We start from the raw sequence: 6,806 nt of genomic DNA on the forward strand, positions 1-6,806 counted from the left end.
CACACATTCCATTGCCGTATTTGTCTACGACTATTAGGCGCCAACAGTTATTAAATAAACGCACACACTACAAAAACAACAACAAAAAATATGTCTACTCTATTTAAAAAGTGTCCAAAAAATCTTTGCATGACTGATGAAAACAACAAAAAATGCAGTTATTTTCCGCGAATTTCATTCATTTGGGTTTTTTTGGTATGGAATGTGAAAGGGGTAAGAAATTATTTAGTTATATTTAGTTATAAAGTGATTGTCTTGAGTGCTACAAGTGATCTCAGATTTGAATTAAAAAAATGCCTGGAAAACGAGTTTCAAAAAATATTATTCAATTAGTGTATTTCAATCACTACAAAGGCAAATCAGCCAGAGAAGTCGCCGATATGTTCTCCCTCAAAATTAGAACTGTATATAATATCATAAGCCGTAGCCGTGCTGAAAATGAAGAAAGACTCGAGTTGAAAGGATCTACAGGCAGACGAAAAAAGTGACGCAGCGAACTGAATGTAAAATTACTAAAACTATTTATAATAGCCCGCAAAGCAGTACAAGAGGATTAGCTCTTCAAGTGGAAAAATACTACGGGCTAAGAGTTTCTCTTGAAACTGTTCGAAAAGTGTTGCAAAAACATAAATATTATTCAAGACTGGCTAGGAAAAAACCCCTGACATCAGCACAAAACACTGATGAAAGATTGCGATTTGCCACCGAGCACATATCGCTACCCACAAAGTACTGGGATGACGTTATTTTCTTAGATGAGACAATAATGATGCTCTACTACCATGATGGACAGCAGAGAGTTTGGCGTAAGCCTCTCACAGCACTACAAAACAAAAATATTATCCCTAACGTAAAGTTTGGAAAACTGTCAGTAATGGCTTGGGGTTGTATATCAACAATGGGAGTGGGTGAAACCAAATTTTGGATGAAATAATGACCAAGGAAGTATATCTTGATATTTTAAAAAACGAATTGCCTTCTAGTATTAGAAAATTCGGCTTTGTTGGCCCGGAAAATTCGAACAAATTTAAATATAAATACTATCAAGATAATGATTCCAAACATAAATCTTATTTATGCAGGTCCTGGTTACTCTACAACTGCACCAAAGTTATTGATACTCCCGCCCAAAAGTCCCGACATTAACCCAATCAAAAATTTTTGGGTTCATTTAAAAAGAAAAGTAGGAAAAAGATCGCCAACTAATAAAACTGAATTAATAAGATTCATCAGAGAAGAAGGGGAAAAATACCATTGGAATATGATATTCCGCAACTAATTAAATCATTGCGAAGTCGTCTTCAAGCAGTAATTGATGCCCAAGGAGCACATACAAAATATTAACCCCATAAGACCAAAAATTCCAAAAAACTTGCTTTTCAACCAACTGTGCCAACACTTTTTTGACAGCAGAGAAATTGAACTGTTTTTATGTTTTATTATCCATTAGCATATTATTATCGCCTTAGAAGTTTACATGTTTTTGTAAAACATTGTTAGAAAAAAATAAAAAAAGTGATTTTTTCAAATAAAATCCGTTGCATCTTTTGATTTTTTCTTTTTTTATTTTCATATGCAAACAATTTTTTGACAAAGAAATACGAAAAGTTAAAGTCCCTGAATCACTCTTCACATATAATATAAAAATTTAAATTTTCCGGTATAATCATTTCTTTATTGGTCTTTCTACTCGTACGTAACTTTTTATAAATTCGTGTATGCCTGCTATTTAATGGCGCTGGTTGTATTTATTTATTTGCGCTGTGTTTAGTAGGCAAATAAATCGCGCTTTCGCATTTTCTACAATTTCCCAAACATAAATATTTGTTTTCGCCGCACAGTTTGCAGACATAATATGTTGTTGTTTGTACAGGACTTTTATATAGAATTTTATAGACAGGCAAATAAAGCGTCCAATCCCATTTTGTTCGTTCGCTATTTTGATTTTATTATAAAGTTGTCATTTGTTGAAATAAAAAATAAAATAAATTCAATACTTAGGGTGGCATTTGCAAATTTGGTGAAAAAACTCGCGGTTATTTATTTATTTCTTTATTTATTCGCTAGTTAAAAAAATAGATTTGAGTTAATATAAAAACAGTTAATCCTACGGTATTCTAAAAACAAAAACAAAAAAGCACATTAAACGCCAATTTTGCATATTTGTGCATTTGTATGCGTGTAGGTGGAAAAAACTAGGCACACATACACACATACGCACATACTTACATATGCAGCTTTATGCTTGCTTAGCGATCGACTGCAGTGTTTGCTGAAGTTGTTAGTGGATTTGTGCAAATATTTACGATTTCATGTACAAGCGGGGTACCATGCAAACTATACAAACTTTCGCCGTATGCCATGCACATTTGTAGGATATGTATTTGTGCGTATACCCACATGTGTACAGGCTATTTACACTATTAATGAGTATAAATACTTTTATCTGCACCATTAAAGTATCTGCATAATAAAACCAGTGGACTGTCTAAGGCGGCCGCCGTAGCCGAATGGTGAGTGCGTGACTATCATTCGGAAGTGCACCGGCTTGAAACTCGGGCAGCAGGCAACGGCAAACCTCCGAGCGTTTTCCTGCTATGAAAATGCTCCTCATAAAAAAATATCTACTATTCGGAAGCGGCTTAAAACTGCAGGTCCCTCCATTTGTGGAAAACATCAATAGGAGTAGGAGTTAGGTGAAACACCCAAATTGGGTGTAAGCGCCAATTAAATATACATACATATATATATATATATATATATATAAATGAAATTTACAAAAGTTGATAATTACTTATTTTAGTTTTAAGAAAAAAAAAGATTTACAATAATTTGACGACAGTGGCATCATGAGCCGTCTGCCGATTTTTTTTCCTGCAAAACAATTATCTGGTTAATAAAATCATATGAAATTTCATCTAAAAATGTTCTTAGGACCAGGGAAGCCATAGAGAGACTGGCCGCAGACAGACGTTTGCTTATCTATTGCGTACCCGGACATAAGGGCATTGCAGGAAACGAAATTGTAGATGAGATTGCCAAAAGCGCTGCCTACAGACAATTCGAACCAGAAAACGACATATTGAAACCTTTCAATACGATATACAATGACATCGCTGCGGTCATGAAAACACGGATAAACAGGAGGCGGAATAACCTAGCTATTTGCAAAAACGCGAAAATCATGTATACAAAGAATGCAGATAAATACGCCAGATTCGTACTAGCCCTGTCTAGAAAGGGAAGAAGAACTATCGTGGGTATACTGAAAGTTCACAATTTGTTAGCGGCACACGCCTACAAGTTGGGAATTGCAATCAATGATAGCTGCAGATTTTGCAATGGACTAGAAGAGAGGAAAACTCTTGAACACCTTTTATGTTCCTGTCCGGCATTAGCTAGAACCCGAATGAAATGTTTAGAAGTTCTATAATATGACAGGTTATAATGTCTCTCGGGGCTAGAGTTTCAAAGCCTACTTAGATTTGCACAAAACGCAGGCTTATTTCAAGAATCCTACTGCAAGGAAACGTAAGGGTCAAGCTCCATCTGGTACCACTAAGGACTAATATGTCTATATTATGTCTTACATCCAGCCTAACCAAACCTAATTATTTGGTTTTCGGGTTTTAAAGCCTGTTAAACTCTTTTAATAAAAAATCTCTGTATCTAAAGGCGTATTTGATAAAAACGCAAAAATTTATCCGAATGATCATTTTCCCCATTGAGAAGACTTTATATATTCGCTTAATATTTGGCAACATGTGCTATGTTTTCAAGCCCACCCAAATTACACATTGAGCAAGTTTTATTTCCTGTGTCAAATCTGTTGGTATTCACAATTGTGACCTCTAGTTCTCTTTATCCACAATATTGATTCAAAGTCGCTTTTTTAAATAAACCAGACCTTTTGACCAGCCGAATTTCTTATAGGAGTATATCCTACTCGTACTTAAGGATTTTTAAGACATGGGCTGCACTCACCTCTAAGTGTACTAGTACCAACCTGAAAAAGACTGCTTTTAAAATTTTATGATATTCTAATGATTAGTTCGTGAGTTATTGTGCTAAGAGTGACGTTACTTTTGTTATTTTCGAACAATGAATTTCGTGTTTCAGTTTTACACTGCTTCTGGACGGAAAAAAATACCATTCTAGCAAAGCAATAGCTTGAAAAGTACTACGGGGACTCCCGTCCATCAGAAACAACAATAAAATGATGGTTTGCTGACTTCCGCAGTGCACCACCAAATGTGGGGGAAACACTAGGAAACCTCAAAAAAGTCCACAAAATCGTTTTGAATGATTGAAAAGGGAAGTTGAGTTAGCTGGCATCGTGGAGATATCAAAAGAATGCGTTGGCTTTATATTGCATGAATACTTGACTATGAGAAATATCTGTTCAAAGTGGGTGCTGCTGTTGTTCACTATTTTGCTTCACCAAGGCAACGCACCGTCTCACAAGTTAACCCAAGCAATGGCAAAACTATGTGTGAATTGCACTTCGAATTGCCCCCATATCCACCGTATCCACCAGATTTGGCTCCCGGCGACTGCTGGCTGTTCGCAGACCCAAAACAATGCTCACCAGTAAGAAATTTTGCTCGAATAAAGAGTTTATCGCTGAAACTGAGTCCTATTTTGAGGCAAAAGATAAATCGTTCTATAAAAGTGGTATTGGAATGTTAGAGCGACACTGAAATGATTTCGTTGCTCTTGATGGAAATTACGGTGATGAGTAATAGAAATTTTGAACAAAAAAAAAAGACATGTTTTCTTTGTTAGGCCCGGGACTTTTCAGCCCATGTATTATTTGTGACTTTGAGCGGTTTACTGTAAGGCTCTATAAGTCGTCTCGTGTAGTTTGCCTGGGTAATCCACTTACGAAATGATATTATCCGCATACATTGAAAGTCTAATATTTTTCCCTTCTATTTCTAATATCCTTCTAAGCTTACATATATGTAAGTCGTTTATGTAAAGCGCAAATAGTATTGATGACCATAAACATCCTTGTTTGACGCCTGAATTGGTTTAGAATGTAGCTAAATTTTCCGAGCCATACAACTGTCTTTGTATCGCTACATATATTCTCTATAAACTTCACTAGTTTCGTTGCAAGACCAGTATCCTGCAACTTACATATTAGGGCATTTTTCGATACTCTATCAAACGCCGCTTTAAAGCCGACAAAATATGCGTAAACTTTATTCTCTTCTTCGAATATTAAATGTACATATAACAGCGGCTAATTGAATTTATTGCCGACTGTGGAGTAAGTCTTTCTGAAGCCGGCTTGATACTCGTTTAAAATACGGTTTCTTTCGGACCAAGAAGTTATGCTTTCATTAATTATGTGCATCATAGCTTTAGCGGTACAACTCAAAAATGAAATTCCTCTGTAGTTTTCAACTAGGGCAGGATCCCCTTTTTTGGAAATAGTAAAAACTCCAGTAGTTCTATGTACATATATGTGTGTATATACACTGATCAACACTAGTTATTCGACACGAAAAACACTAATAATTGTGAAAGAGGATATCTGCGAGCTACACTTGGCCGAACGTAGTACTTGTCTAGCGGGTACGAATATTGTTTTTACAGAGGATTAAAATTTTAAAATTTGGAGCAAAGTTGCTAAAATTGTTTAATTACTTAAAATTAATTTTTATATCAAGCCCTACCTTGCTATGGGACAACACACATCAAGAAAAAGTTTAGAGGAGAGAAGAACTAAGGTTCAGATGTTAGTTGGCACCAAATTCCGGGCTACGCCAGGCGTATGGCAGTCAAAAGAAAGGTATATACACTCAGCCCAACTGAGCTTCAATTTAAGTTTAATAAGAAAACTTGGTCTTATTGTAATAAGTCGATTGGCTATGGGCTCAACGAGAACCACTTTTACAAGATTTGCACTAGACGCCTCTTAGAACAATTAAAATACATACAGTTTGAGCTGAATGATGAGATCTGGGAATACATAAAATGTGAATACAAACCTCTGGCGATATCGGAATATCAGCCATTCTTAAACAACTTTCTCTGAGAGATAGTCAATACTTTCATTTACTCACGGCCTGTACAACCCGTTATCCTAATCAACATCTACTCTCTATCTTTTTTCAGTACTTTTACCAATAAAAAAAACGCGTTTGCAAGGCCGTATGTGTCGTTATACTTGTGAAGGAGTGAACGGCATGACATGAGGACACGGCCTGTGCTTCATTAGCCCCAATAAAATCCTCCAAATTATGATGCCTCGAAGTTTATATCATATTTGGGCTTTGGATTAGGGGATGTCGTATAACAGTGGCTAATTACGTTCGTATTAACCGCTTCGAACTACTAATGAAATGCAACAGGTGTGTGATATTTATACCCGGAATATCCGAAAGTGTAGCAAGAAAGTGAGAGCCCGGATGTCTAAATCTTTGTCCGACGACAGCAGGGCAGCTGAGAAGAAGGTGCTGAGATGATTCCACGTCTTCCGCCAGAAAGCTTCTGCCGAAAGGACTTGAAGCAATCCCAGGCCTCACCGCATGGACACCTAACGCACTACAGAGTTGCCAAATCGACTTTGACAACAGAGGTGCCAAATCGACACTATTCAACAGTATCGCCAGTAAGGATACTGTTGAATAGTGTCGATTTGGCAACTTTGCAATCCAAAGACATCTTTAATTCTCTCTTTTGCCATTCTCTCCTTTTTTACCTTTTTAATGACTTCACATAATAAATGTTAGATCTAAGCTATCACTTGAATAAATTCTGTAACTGAAGCCGGTTGTCTTTTTCGTTTTGCGTGC

The sequence above is a fragment of the Anastrepha ludens genome, chromosome 3, assembly GCF_028408465.1.
Source record: "Anastrepha ludens isolate Willacy chromosome 3, idAnaLude1.1, whole genome shotgun sequence".
Taxonomy (NCBI): domain Eukaryota; kingdom Metazoa; phylum Arthropoda; class Insecta; order Diptera; family Tephritidae; genus Anastrepha; species Anastrepha ludens.